This window comes from Lutjanus erythropterus, chromosome 3 (genome assembly GCF_056507025.1).
Source record: "Lutjanus erythropterus isolate fLutEry1 chromosome 3, fLutEry1.hap2, whole genome shotgun sequence".
Classification (NCBI taxonomy): Eukaryota; Metazoa; Chordata; class Actinopteri; order Lutjaniformes; family Lutjanidae; genus Lutjanus; species Lutjanus erythropterus.
In genome coordinates, this window is record NC_139319.1 from 47,471,245 (window position 1) to 47,485,125 (window position 13,881).

Genomic DNA, 13,881 nt, shown 5'->3' on the forward strand with positions numbered 1-13,881 from the left:
CTTATTTAGTTTAGTTTAGGTATAAACTAAATAAATGAAAGTATAAATTAATTATATTTTGTGCAATATTAACCTAATAGTAAGTACTTCCACTTTGCAATACTGTGGTATACACTGGCATCAGTGCTGCATTTATGCTGTACATTTCAACAAACACAATTATAATATTCTTCCATTTGCAACACTCTTATCATTTATGTACACTGTTGTTATATGTTGTAGTAAGCTTGGGTGGTATCAAGGTTTTATGGTATACCAGGGCATTTGGACATTTCAAAGGTAGATTTTCAATACTGTCATTGTGAATAAGGTTATTTGAAATATACGGGAGAAGTTGCAGCTGTTTTTTCTGTAGAATTTTTATTGTATTGCTCTATATTAATAATTAATAATGAGCTGCGGAAAAATGAACACATTACCATCTATAAGCAGGGGTGGAAGTAGCTAATTACAAATACTCAAGTTACTCTAATTAAGTAGATTTTTGGGTACTCTTACTTTTAAGAGTAGATTTTCAAGTCTCTACTTTGACTTGTACTTAAGTATTTACACCATGTAATCTACTTAGTTACTCGAATACTAAGTACAAGCTGAATTAATGTCCAAACCATTCATGTACACTTTTGGAGTACCATTTTCATGTTGGGTGGGAATTACCATGAAATCTGGGGGAAATTCGCGGGTAAATTCAGAGAAGTTTCAAATATATTATTTGTTAAGTATGTGATAATTCGCAAGTGTCATTTTAAGTATGTGGTGAATACCATTTCATATATTTGAACTTTCTCTGACATCTACTGCAAATTTTATATGTTATTTGGTAATTATCACCCACTACATGAAAACGGTACTTGCTTATTATCAAATAATTAACCATGAAATTTGTGGGTAATTTCTAAGACTTTTCAAATATATTACTTGGTAATTACCACCTATTTGCAATGAAAGTGTGGGACCAAAGTATCTAAAGAAACTTTTTTTTACCTGAATACTTTGTATTTTTACTGAAATATTTTTCTAACACCAATACTTTTACCTGTAATTGGGTCATATTTTAGTAATGTAACAGTACTTGTACTTGACTACAGATTTTCAGTACTCTTCCCACCACTGCCCATAACTTTATCTTGAGATGATGTCATTATTTCCTATTTAGTCATTATTGTAAGTATTTAAAGTGAGCAAAACTTTTTTAAGGAGGCTAATTTCAAATTATGACACACAGAATTGTAGGCTAGACAATGTCATATATGTTGCAATGACTTCTATCACCACCAGCTCAGTTTTTTTTCTGTTGTTGATTTGTTTTTTTACACAACTAAAATCAGCTCACTGAAATGTCAGGAAGGTACTATGTGCTATGCATATTTCTATTATTTATTAATTTATGCATATATCTTATTTTTTCATTAATTGTCTATGCTTTTATTTTTATTTTCTTAGATGAAAGCAACAGTAACATAACCCAGTTTGTCCTTGGGGATCATTATTTATTTATTTATTTATTTTTCTGATTATGATTCTTGAACTTCAAGGGTGCACTCAGAGTATGTCAAAAAAAAAGAAAAAAGTGCAAGAGGCTGCAGTGGTGTAAGAGTGCCGCTGCTGACTCTAAGACATAAGTAATTATAGTCTAAGATAAGCTGTCGAGCTTTCTTATAAACTGAATTCAGTCTCAGATATTACACACTGTGCACAGCAGTCATCATTCAGGTATTATTGGAATAAACCACTTGCTGTGTACAAGTTTGACTATGGTTGAGGAAGGGCAATCAACATCTTGGATCAAAGATTACAGCAAGTGTTCATTTTCAAAAAAAACATGATCTCTGGGTCATCATCCATTTTATAGCTTGTCATGGATCTCTGACTTGTCTCGCCCGAGACAAGCTTAGCAACGTGCTCTGTCTTTGTTGCCTTGCGTTTACATTTGTCGCGTACCTCTATTGCATCATTCCGTCTGAGATTGATTTTTGATTTGTTAGACCAAGGTTAAGGTCATTCTTCGTGAAGTCCTCTGCAAATCTGTTGGATGATAGGATTTTTATCAGCATGCTGTTTCTATAACAGTCATTTTCTCTGTTAAAGTTTGATCTGTATGTACCAAGAAAAGATAACCCCCCGAAAAAGTAGGAGTAGACATTTCAAAGAAAGTTTATCATACTTCTATCTTAAAACAGCACAAAACTTCTGACATGTAAAATCTTCCTCTTTAGTTGGTGGTGCCAGTGTCATTACAAACACAAGTATAAATTTATGGGAAATTAAAAGGATTACAAGCAAAATGCTGTAGTGTTCTTCAGTTACAAAATGCAGTACAAAGGTCAAAATGTTTTGTGCATCTGTAGATGTAGACTGTAATTGCATTACTTTTTAATTCCTAAAACCTCTCTGTCTATTCATCAGCTGTTTTGTAAGTGGATGGTTCAGTAACTGTGAACATTTTCATAATGGACTTGTACTTATAAAAACCGGGGGGGTGGGGGGGTGCTGGAGGTGTTGTCATTTATCGGTTATTGTATAATGTTTTCACACAAAAAATGAAAAAATTTGAGAAAACTCAACATTTCAAGGTAATGTATTACAATAGATTTTTGAGTTTAGAGACAAACTCAAATTCTTCAGTTTTGAAAAAGTTCTACCAAGTGCAGGCCTTTTGTTGAGATAATTTATTTAAAGCTGTGAAATTTAGTTGTTTTTTTTCTATTTTAATAGAGAACTTTGAACTCAAAACATTGTATTTGAAAAATACTGAGCAAATTAATTGAAGTGAAAGTAAATAAATTAATATAAAAAAAATGGACAAATCAGATTTTCTTTTATTTCTAAAACTCAAAGATTCAAGATTATCTAAAGAGGAAAATTAAACCATCTCAGCTAAAGATTATAGGTCAGTTTATTTCAAAACTTAAAGAGTTTGAGTTGGACTCAAAACTCTGAAATTTTAAGTCATCTCAACATTTTTTTTTTTTTTTTTACAGTGCACTGGTCTGGTCCATTTAAGATCAAACTAGGCTGTTGTGGCCCATGAACTAAAACAAGTTTGACACCCTGGTTCACTCCTTTTGGGACCCAGTATCGGCATTTTGGCTATGCAATGATGAACGAACGGAAATATTTTCACACACACATTTTAACATGGTGCTGTAGAATAATATCTTTCTTCTTCTCTTCTCGAATCTACAGGGGATGTTTCAAAACCAAAACATATTTTCAGCTAACACAGTTAACCCTGTTTGGGGACATTAAAGAGAGTGTATGGTCTGAGAATGAGGAGAACATTTGCAGATGGACACTTTTCTGTCCATATGCTTCCCCATATGTATAGCACTGAAGTACATTTTAAAGACGCTGCATATATGCTGCAGATTGTTCACCTGTCAGTCCCTGACGACCTTTAAATCTGTTCGCATAGACAATAAATCTTTATTGATTATCCATACACTCCAGTGGTGTAATAACTTGTTGCATTAACTTCAGCAGTCCATTTGCTCAGCTCTCGCCCATATCATGTTTGCCGCCTGAGGGGACCATTAATGTTTCATCTCATCTCGGAGCTCACACTGTTTCATTCAGAATTCCTACTTCGCAGGGAGCCAAGGAGGCACTGGCAACATGATATACGTGGTTAGTTAATGTGTAGATTTGTCCAGAATGTTTGGCACCCAAGTGAAAATCCAAGGTTTATTTAATCACTCATTTTCTTTATTACAGCCCACCATGATTTCTGTGAGCATGAAATGAGTGAGAGTTCATCCCTGTCTCCTGGAATTTACATTAATATTCAACTAATCTGCAAAGGAAAAAATGTTTGGGGGAAACAAATTGGCAATCAAAATGGAAATTTGGCATTAAATGGTAAAAATGCATATATGATACGAGTTTGGTTTCTCATTCAGCATCCATAAAGATCTGACTGAAAACAAACAAAGATAACTGTTAAAAAACCTACGTAAAAAAGAGCACATGTTGCTGTTTTAGACCATTTCTCATGACTGTGTGAGCGTGGCAGATCATGTTCGGATTGGGTTCCCTCAGGAGTCCCAACAAGGAGGCTAAGCAATGTAGTTACTCATGTTTGGATCACTATAGATGGGGGAAGCAGCAAAATGTATTTTCGTCACCCCCCCCCCCCCCCCAAAAAAAATATGGTTTAAAACTAATTTCTAGTACTTTGTAGATGCTTACCATCATGTACATGAGAACCTAGATTACATGGTTAGATTTTAGTTTCCAGAAGCTTTAGAGAAATATACATATATAGTTTGGATGATGTGAGCATACAGCATTATTCAAAAGTCAGCAGTGATTTGAGACCAAAGTTTTATTAATAATTTAACAAAATGACAATCTTTCCCCTTGAAGGCATGAAATGCAACATTTTCCAAAAGACAATGTATAGACTCATGTTAACATAATCCCGTTCAGTCATCACTTATGACCCACTAGAAGTATGTGGTGGTGGCTGTATCTACAGAGAATCTCTAATTCCCAGCATTTCAACTTCTTCTCTATTTTTCTGTGTGGCCACGGGCCCTTTGACATAACAATAAAGGTCTAAAGGTCAAAAGAATCTTTGGAAAGATAAAATCAGGTTGGTATGGTTAAGGTCGGTGGGCGTTACTCTAGTTTTTCGTTATTGTCAACAAACCTCAAGGCCATCCAAACCTCTGAATACCTCAGTAACTTCAGACTTCTCTACCCTGTCTGTGGCTCTCAGCCCCAAACTCACTAGTTTCTTCTGAATACATAAAGCCTTAAAGGACAGATCTGTAATATACACTGTACACTGTAAATCATAAAATGACCATGATCTGTCTTTAGAGATCGAGGAAACATGTTAAGTTGAAATACGCTACAGCTGCGGTGTTCCCCCTTTGGAAATTCCAATCTGGGTTGGAATAACCGTTCTTGTTTGCGTATTTCATGTTAATTAGAGTTCAAATTAATACTGAATGTTTGTTGAATGAGTACATGTTTGTTTATCAGTTGTAAGAAATCAAAGATTATCTTGTAGAAGGAGTAGATGTTAATGATGGTTAAATTGAGCAATATGTTAATGGAGTCTGGCAGACAGTGAGACAGGCAGTTGCTGAACTCAAAATCCAGAGTGTGTATTTTCAGGGCAGTGGGCTTTTGTCTTCAGGGTAACAGACAACTGACATGTATAAACAGCTGCTCAATTTACAACATAGGACTCATCCTCGCATGTTGCACGTGTTGCACTCCTGCAGCCTGCCCGAGCTTCCTCAAGTCTGGGGAGGAGGGGGCAAGGGGGAAAAATTAGCTTCATCCGTAGATTGTACATAGAATTCTTTATTTGCGTGAGTTGCAGATATTGGCTGTAGATATGCCTCACCAATATGATGGGACTGAATAATCCTTGGCTTGCTCAAGAATAAAAAAAAAAGTCTCTATTTCCAAAAGTTATGACCCAGTTACTCCAGATAATCCACAGATACACAAGTGTGTGCAGTTTAATGCAGGAACAAAGGCAAAGAAAGTAGTTCCAGTACATAAAGTAGTTCCAGTTATCGTGAGTATCTTGAGCTTGCTTTGCTTAGAGCACCACAAGCCAAGTGCCATGTATCTCATTATATTGGAGAGAAGGCAGACATCTCTACACCTGGTATCTTTAAAACTCTGCAACTCCAGCTCACTATTTGGATACTGTACTCATCTTTGTATGTGCAGTTGCTACATGATGCTCCTTAAGTTGTTTATACATGTACTGTCTCATTTTTTCCCTCTAAAAGTAATTTAAAACAGCCGGGTGCTAAAGGTGTAAATAGTTTGTTTTTCTGAGACTCCATGGCGGATTAATACACACATGGTGCTCTGAGTATTTGCAGCAACAGAACAGTGTATGTGGGAATGACTAAAAATAAACTACTGTGGCAGTGTTAATGGTAATGAAAGAACATGTCACCAGTGTAAGAGTGCTTTAATTAATTTCAGTTAATTATTTAATTTGTTTACAATAATTAGCGTCTATGTCAACAGAGGAATATGTTGTATCAGCTTTGGCTACACTTGTTGGGATTATTTTATTGTTGGTTCTGGTCTTTGCTTGGGATTTGAAAATTGACATTCAGGACATTCATAGTAAAAGAAAAAATAATCAGTAACATACACAGAAAGCTCAGCTTGAAATACGTTTTGCTGATTTTGAGAGATGAACGTAGGTGTGCTTAATTTATCTTACCTGAGTTGGGGTTTTACCCTTGGGGTTGTTCCACTCTTCCCCAAGGTAGATGACAACGGATATCAAGCAAACCTCCCTTTTTTTTTCTTTTTTTTTTTTTTTTGACTTTCACTCCCCTTTTTCTGTCTGCTTTTTGTTTAAAGAAACTGAAACAAAAGCTCTCTGAAGTGGTTATTCCCTCTACATTCAGCATTGTTCTTTGTTTGAGGAAGCTCCTTCAGAAATACCTGCAGGCGGGACTGAAAAAGACAGAGGCTGAAAAGAGAGAACGCCAGGAGAGCTTTATATAACAGGCTCAGATGGTATCCAAACAAATCAAAAAGGCAGAAGGGGGCTTTTATTGTGAAGCTGACAGTTGTGTTCCCTAAAGTGGGAGATGGCGTTACAACCTGATGGCGTGAGATTGGACACAGGAGACACATGCAAGTTGGAGGTGTGCACATATGTGTGGAGAAACACACACATACAGAGATTATTCTCCCTTTTCTTTCTCTGACAGACACACTTGGATAAGCACAGCCAGAGAGAGAGAGAGAGAGAGAGATGAGATGATTCTGCCATCCTCAGCGCATGATCCGTGTATACAAGCATGTGTATGTTGTATATGTGTGTGTGTGTGTGTGTGTGTGTGTGTGTCAAGGAAGGAGATTCATGTGTCAGCTGCCCTGCACAATGTGTCACAACAAATCCAGCTCCAGATCCATCATGAAGAACTCCTTCACCACCATCAGTCGCAGTCTTTGATGGCTCTGCCTGCTCCGGGGTTACAATGCAGAGTGTCATTTGAAAGGCTGCGAGGGTCGCTTGCTGCCGGCTGCCCTCTATCAAAGAACGTGCATGAAACAGGGGGAAAAAAGAGGAGGATGGCTGCCAGTTTGCAAAATGATAGGATGGAATTATGCCCTCTTTTTGCTGAGGAGGTAGAAGCGAAGTCCCTCTACTTCCAGTGTGCCCCATGGGACCTTTCTCCAAGAAAAATATGAATGGCACTTGAGAGACAAATAATTTTTTGTATACAACCCCAATATTGCTGTCAGCTGTAATGTAATCTTACCTGAAGTGTTTTATCCAGCCCCTCCTGGTACTTTTATCAGTTGGAAAGTATAAGTATAATAACCTGACCTGACCTGTTCTTACTGTGACTACATCCCGGTACAAATACAGGCATCATAGCTTCAGCAGCGTGACTTCTGCGTGTGCAGTCTTTATAGAGATGCACTAATTGCAGTGTTTTCCACATATAGACTTTACTTTTCGCGGGCCACTCAGGTAAATTAAAGGCCACCAAAGTATATATTGCAACTCATTTAGCATTTTTATGTGTTTTTGTTTAATCCATCAAGAGTTAGACACCATCCAGGATCTAAACGATCCAGCAGATGATCTCCACTCACTCTTCTTTCCCTATGCACAAGATTTGAAATAATAGCACATCACACACTTATGATATTGTTAAGCTTATAGCGCCAGAGGGAGCACAATCTCACATGATCTCATTTGGAATGTGAGCTTACATGATCTCAGGTGGAAGCAAATGCAAACAAAACAATGTGCTTGACTGATGCGATGCAACAATTTGCTGTAGCAACAAGAAAAAACATGGAGGGAGTTTGCAAACCTTATCAACCCAGTTCCTGCCATGTGCTGGAGTTATGGAAGAGTTACGGAACCAGTGGCTCAGTGGCTGACACTAACTGTGAAACATGATATGATTAACATCGGCTATATATCACGTCCAAAAGACCAAAGACCATTGTTGCTCAGGGTTGAAAACGAATAATAGAAGAGAAGGAAAAAGACAGAGGTGATATGATGAATCGCACTGCAGTTAGTTGGACAAGTGAAGATAGCAAAGTTTATTTAACAGTAACCTTACAAAATTATTTTGACAAATACAGTGCAATTTCATCATTGATTAGTCAAAAGGCAGGATCATGTGAGAGAGGCTACATTTTGAGCATTAAAGTACTTTCACTGAGTATTATGCTACCCTTATACTTAGGGATGCACCAATCAACCAGCCAGAGACCGGAACTGGTCTTCAGCCTGATCAGCCCTGACCGGTGACTAGCCAGTCAGCATCACATATCCAATTCTGTGCCCGTCACTGTCACACATATGTTCTGCACGATGGTCATATCAAGCGCGCAGGAGACAAACTGACCATGATATCAACACAGCGCTGATAACAGCTACACACACTCAGACACATGCTAGCATGAAGATGGCGTCAGCGACAGATTCCAAAAACAGAGCAGCTGACAATGTCGCAAAACAGCTGTAAACTCTCTAGCTCTTCATGCTAATGTTAGCCAGCAGCAGACTGCTGTTCACAGAGGGACAGTTAAAATCTCACCTCCTGTTCTGGCTGAAGAATAAACAACCTGTGTTGATGTGTCTCCTCAGACATTTTCTCATCCAGACTCCTTTAACTTCTGCTTCTGTTTTTCTCATGGCAAAGTTTTACTGCAGCAAACTGTTGCATCACGTCCGTCTCCAGTTTGTTTACATCTGCTTCCACATGAGATCATGTGAAATCACGTACTGTGAAGTCCTGCAAGATCCCATGATCTTGCAAGATCACGTTCACCCGATTCATAATCTTAATATAAAACTATAATAAGGCCTGGCTGTAACCTGGAGGACTTTGGAGAAATTTTAAATAGTATTTAATGAATATGTAATAGTTGATGTTTTATTATGAATATCTGATTTAATTTTTACAAGAAACGTTGCAAAAATGTTTGTGAATGCTGTCAATTATAGTCCTTAGAAAGACTGAAAATCAGAGTCAGCCAAGAAAACTGAAATCGGTGCATCTCTACTTATACTTCCACTCCATTTTATTCAAAGGGAATTCTACTCAGCAACATTTATTTGACAGTTTTAGTTCCTAAATTTTATGACACAACGGTTAATGCAACAAACTTTTAAAAGACAACGCATGTTAAAGATGAAACCAGGGGTTTCCAACCTTTTTTACCTCTGATGTCTTACAAAAAGCAGTGTTGTCGGGGTCACATTACATTATTCTCTTTGTTAGAGATTTGACATTTGTTCTTAAGATACTTGTACAAATAAAGATTTAAGTTTAGTTAAGCATGACTTCTCAGGTGTTTGTGGCAGTCAAGAACAAAGTAAGAAACAGCTAAACAGTATTACTGTAAATGTACTAGAAAAAGTTATCAACTTTTTGCCATTAAAACAACAATGAAACAAATAACATGAAATATTAACAAAAGAAAATCAGCAAAATATAAAACAGATAAACAGAGAGGACACAAAGTTCAAGGGAGTGAGGTGATCATTTTTTTGATTGTGTGGGTGGAAATCTGACTTCAGAAATCACAAGTTGACTGAGACTTGGATTTTCATCCACCGTAGTATGTTGTTTGGTGCACATTTTTTACCTGAAAGATCAATCGCATCTGCCCAAACAAACCAAACCAGCAGAGTCAAACCACTCGAGTTTGAATAAAGCACTTCAGCGTGCTTCAAGAGACGGCACCCTCAGAAGTACTGCTCTCAGAAACACAGTAGACCCAACCTGTAATAGATCATTTTCAAAGAAAGTACCGACCATAATGGCATCAGCTACCTCCAAAAGCACTCTCTTTTTAAATTCACTGCCTCAAGTTGGCCCCGTGTAGGAATACAAAGGCTCATGCATACATAAAGGAAGCTGGGGAGATATTGAATATGGTGAAGAATAGGGAAAATATGGTCCATTTCACACCAGTAGAGACATGTTTTGCACAGATTTAACAGCAGATCTGCCTGTTCCCGCTGCTACTGTCCTTTACTGATCTTACTCTTCTGATTCCTGTTCAGGAAATAAACCAATCATGACAATGAATTAGAATTTCTAAACAAAAATAAATTAACTGTACTCAATGCATAAAAAATATTGTTTTAATTTTACTTTCACAGCCTTCAAAGTTGGTATAAAATGAATGGCTTGCACTGCATCTACAATATGTGCCCTGCAGATACTGCAGGTCCCAGGACACCAACTACCAATGAAAAATCACAGTTTTACAGTGATTAAAGTTATCATGATTACCATTAGTTTTGTATTTAGGTTTTGTTAAAATGTGCTAAAGAATACTCAGAAAATACTCATACACACACTACAATCATTTCACCTAATTTTATACTGAAAACCTCTCAACAATTGCCAACTTTGGTTGATGCTGGATAGTATTTACTGTGAGTTTTTCAAAGGGCAATATTCAAATATGTTTTTAATGATGATTAAAGTATGAAACAATGATACTAACTGTCAGGAATTTTATCATGGTTTATAGTAGGGATGTCCCGACCCGATCATATGATCGGAAATCGGGGCCGATCACTTGATTTTCAAATGATTGGAATCGGGTGGAAATTATTGGATTTAACCTTACAAAACAACAAGCATGGCCATGTTCACGTTTTAAATTCATCCTGAGATACAAAGAGACTGTCAAATGGAAAGACAATGGCTTAGTTCCACAACATCAATATTCATTGTTGCATAGACGGAAACAACACCGTAAACATCACAATTTATGGCAGGCGGGGAATTCAGACAACGTAATAGTAGTGAGCTGGTAGTTAGTAGGCTAACGCAGGACAAACGTGTCACCTCAGGACAGCGAAAATGTCTGCAGTTTGGAGGTATTTTCAGTGGTGGACAGTAGTGAAGTACATTTACTTGAGTACTGTACTTAAGTACATTTTTTGAGTATCTGTACTTTACTTGATTATTTGTTTTTTTGGAAACTTATTACTTTCACTCCACTACATTTCAAAGACAAATATTGTACTTTTGACTCCACTACATTTCTAGGAAGGTTGTTGTTACTTTTTGACTAAGCTTTTAAGTTAATTGGTCACATGCTGTGTTCCTCACAAAAGAAAACCAATCACAGTAGCTCCTCTGGATTGATGTAAAAGTGGAAATACATCATACAGACGCTTTGTAACAAGAACAAGCAAGCTCTCCCTCTTTCATTCAAACAAAAAGCAGTAATGGTGACGGCAGGAGAAAGACAAAATGAAATCTCAAGATGTAATTATAATTATTAATTGTTCCAGGTAGCTTTTAAAGTTGGATTGTTTTTATCGGGGTGAAAAATACAGCATAATTCATGTATATACTGCCTCTGAAGACAGAACGAAATCTGTTATTTAAGACTTGTTGAACTCCTTACAGTTGGCTTCAATCTAATTTTCATGATGTGATTTTAATACAGTTACATCAGAAAATGACAACAGCTGTCCTTTTTGGTTTTGAATGTATTTCTATGCAAAATTTTTTAGAGGTGTTTCTATAGACTTTGTGTAGCAGAGTGGTTCTACAAGCATCAGTGCATCATTAGGTGGTTTCAGAGAGTTACAAGCTTCTGTAAATGCATCATGAAAACAATACAGCATGTATTGATAGTAGAAAATGTACTTTGCAATTTGTACTTTTGAATACTTAAGTATTTTTAAAAACATGTACTTTTGAATACTTAAGTAGTTTTAAAAGCAAGAACTCTAGTACTTTAACTTGAGTAAAATTTTGACTGAGCAACTTTTACTTGTAGTTGAGTAATATTTGACCAGGAGTATCTATACTTTGACTCAAGTACTTGGGTTGAGTACTTTGTCCACCATTGGGTATTTTAAACTGGACAGCGAAGGCAGTGCAACAGCCACTTGTAATGTGTGCAAATTGGGCATTTCACGTGGTGGAAATGTGGATGTGTTCTTTTCTTATTATTATTAATGCATTGCTGAAGTATCGGATCAGGACTCGGTATCGGCAGATACTCAAAATAAAATGACACGGACTTGGGGGCAAAAAAATGTGATCAGGACATCCGTAGTTTATAGTGAAACCGGTAATCGTTTCATCCTCAAGAAAAACACTAAACTGCTGTATTTTATTTCAGTATTTCCTCCTTGGATTAAATTTTTTGAAATGTTAATTTCCACCATTATCGTGTATCAAAGAATTGTCCCTTGAAATAAAAAAAAACAATAGAGATTTAGCCTACATTTCTCAACCCTTTCAGTACATGAAAAAAAACAAAAAAACATTGAGCGCAAGCATGCATTCCCCCTACCCCCGTCCCAACCGCTCGCAAGTCAGATTTGTTTTTCATTTGCATGTCTCATGCAGCAGAAACTCAGAAATTCTTATCATTGCAGCTGCCCACACCAGCGCTGTGCATTTCATGTCCCATCTGTGTCTAATGGGTGCACATGCAAGCTGAAGCATTTATTTACACTTCAGGTCTAGTAAGTGTGTGCTCCAGAACCAGAGAGCAGCTCACTCTGCTCTGGTTTAATCCCACAGACTCCTTCCACTTTACACTACAGCTGGTAAGCAAGACACAAAGACTTCTTCAACTTTTTCTGCTATGTTTTCATGGGCAAACTGTACATTTACTGCTACTAGACAATTTTACTGCTAAACTTTAATCATTCTGCTCTGATTGTCCACACTTATTTGTCCTGAGCACAGCCACCTGTGCTCTGGAATTATGTGTGGAAGGAGAACTGCACACTGCACAGAAAGTTTGGCTGCTCATTTCCTGCTGGACACTTTAAAATGGGTGGACAAGATGGATCCTAATGACCTTGAGATGCTACTTTTATTTCCATGTCTGACATTAAAAAATGCTCTGCCACCTCCACATGTCTGTAGCACTCATTTAACACTGAGTGGATGAAAACAATCTTTTCCATTCACTAAGAGGTTTTTGACACATTGATCAAGTGGGTCTCCAAGATGCCTGTTAAATCCCATTGTAAATATTGTCAAAATCCCTGCACAGATACAGTTACATTGTAATTACACTGAAACACACCAAATAAAGGTCGTTCGCTCACTCTCTGATATCATTTGGAAGGTGTAAAGCCAAATTAGGGCAGCCGCATCTGACATCAGTGAGGTTAAAAATAAGTCTGATTTTATTTCTCTGTATCTAACAAATAGACCAGGGCCATCAGACTGAAAGGGAAGGGAAGGGATATTTTTTGTGGTGTGTGTGTGTGTGTGTGTGTGTGTGTGTGTGTGTGTGTGTGTGTGTGTGTGTGTGTGTGTGTGTTGGGCGGTGTGAAGAATGATGATTGTCTGCTGCTGTCTGCTCTCCCACAGCTGTCTCTCAGAAAACACAAAGAGACTGTAAGTCACTGAAGTCCTTAATTCAGCAGTTTGAAACTAGGCCATTAAAGTGTGTGTGTGTGTGTGTGTGTGTGTGTGTGTGTGTGTGTGTGTGTGTGTGTGTGTGTGTGTGTGTGTCCTTATCACATGGTTGGGCCTGAGACCGGACAGCACAGTCACAGTGAGTTCCAGAATTTTAGTGGGGACCCAAAACCTGGACTGCACAAAAATAACATGTAATTTAGTGAAAAGAAGGTCAGAATAATTCCCTGTTATGTTTCCAGGATTAACTCCTCAGTGCACATTCACCCACAGAATGTGCTTAGGAGAGGTAACTCAGTATCACCCCCCTCGTGGCAGGGGCTGGTACTTTTCACACTCACTCAGCTAAATGTGCTTGTGCAAGCAGCCTAACTCCCGGATTAGCTGCTAACACAGAGCTAATTTTATGGTAATTTAACCAATCAAGCACCCCCTTTAATGAAAAGGGGTTTTAACCTTGTTAACATGTCCATGTGGTGTTTTTCATGTGCTCTAA